The sequence below is a fragment of the Myotis brandtii genome, unplaced genomic scaffold (genome assembly GCF_000412655.1).
Source record: "Myotis brandtii unplaced genomic scaffold, ASM41265v1 scaffold314, whole genome shotgun sequence".
Lineage (NCBI taxonomy): Eukaryota > Metazoa > Chordata > Mammalia > Chiroptera > Vespertilionidae > Myotis > Myotis brandtii.
The window spans coordinates 3,133,031-3,134,269 of NW_005362033.1; the positions used below are offsets into that span (position 1 = coordinate 3,133,031).

The 1,239-nt window shown below is 53.4% G+C and overlaps 1 protein-coding gene across 12 annotated transcripts in view; it reads right to left on the minus strand.

The window, feature by feature from the left end:
* The window catches only part of NCOR1 (nuclear receptor corepressor 1), a 241,681-nt gene that overhangs the window by 50,367 nt on the left and 190,075 nt on the right, over window positions 1-1,239 (minus strand). The window lies entirely within an intron of this gene.

A 1,239-nucleotide genomic window follows, 5' to 3' on the forward strand; every position in this document is an offset into this window, starting at 1 on the left:
GGCACCGTCCCCTGATCAGCCCGTCAGGTTGCCTCCCACAGAGGGAGGCTAGCTGGCAACGGTGGGGTGATGGGGGCGGCGCTGTCCCGCTGCCCTGTCCTCGCCTCCCGCAGAGGGAGGCCATGCGGCAGCAAAGGCAGGGTGATGGGGGCAGCGCCGTCCCAAGATCGCCCGTCCAGTCACCTCCCAGAGAGGGAGGCCGGGTGGCAGCGGCGGGGGATGGGGCTGTCAGTAGGACATCCCCTGAGGACTCCTGGACTGTGAGAGGGCACAGGCCGGGCCCAGGCCCCCCCCCCCCCCCAGTACACGAATCTTCATGCACCGGGCCTCCAGTAAATAATCAGATTAGTAAGTATTCTAACACTGTGAAAAGTTAAGAAATAAACCAACTTCCAAAGAAAATCACTTCTTCCTTTCTGGAGACTTTAACATGATAGTGTATGATAAATCTTGTGTCTATTTTGCAATTTCCAGTATGTTTATAATTATACTAGAGGCCTGATGCACGAAATTTGTACAAGGGGCTCAGCCCTCGCAGCCCCTCACCACCCCAGCCGGCCCTCGCAGCCTCTTCTGGGCCTCACAGTCCTGGCTTCATCCAGAGGGTCATCCCAATGGTCGTTCTGCTGTTCAGTCTAATTAGCACATTAGCTCTTTATTATATAGGACTAGAGGCCCAGTGTACTAATTCGTGCACGGGTGGGGTCCCCTGGCCTGGCCAGTGATCGGGTCCATCTCACCCAGTCCTGATTGGGGCCAGCCGGCTGGGGGGATGGACTGCGGGAGCTTGGCCGGCCATGGGAGGTTGGCTATGGGAGTGCACTGACCACCAGGGGGCGAGCGTCTGCCCCTGGTGGTCAGTGCACATAATAGCTACCGGCTGGTCATCCAGTCATAATGGTCGCTTAGGCTTTTATATATATAGATGGAAAAATCCACTCTATTGCAGTAGTTCTTAAAGAAAAAGACAAAAATCAAAATTTATATGGTTCTAAATACAGCTATTTAAATCATTATGTATTCTGCCCTGACCGGTTTGGCTCAGTGGATAGAGCGTCGGCCTGCGAACTCAAGGGTCCCAGGTTCGATTCCGGTCAAGGGCATGTACCTTGGTTGCGGGCACGTCCCCAGTGGGGAGTGTGCAGGAGGCAGCTGATCAATGTTTCTCTCTCATCGATGTTTCTAACTCTCTATCCCTCTCCCTTCCTCTCTGTAAAAAATCAATAAAATATATTTTTT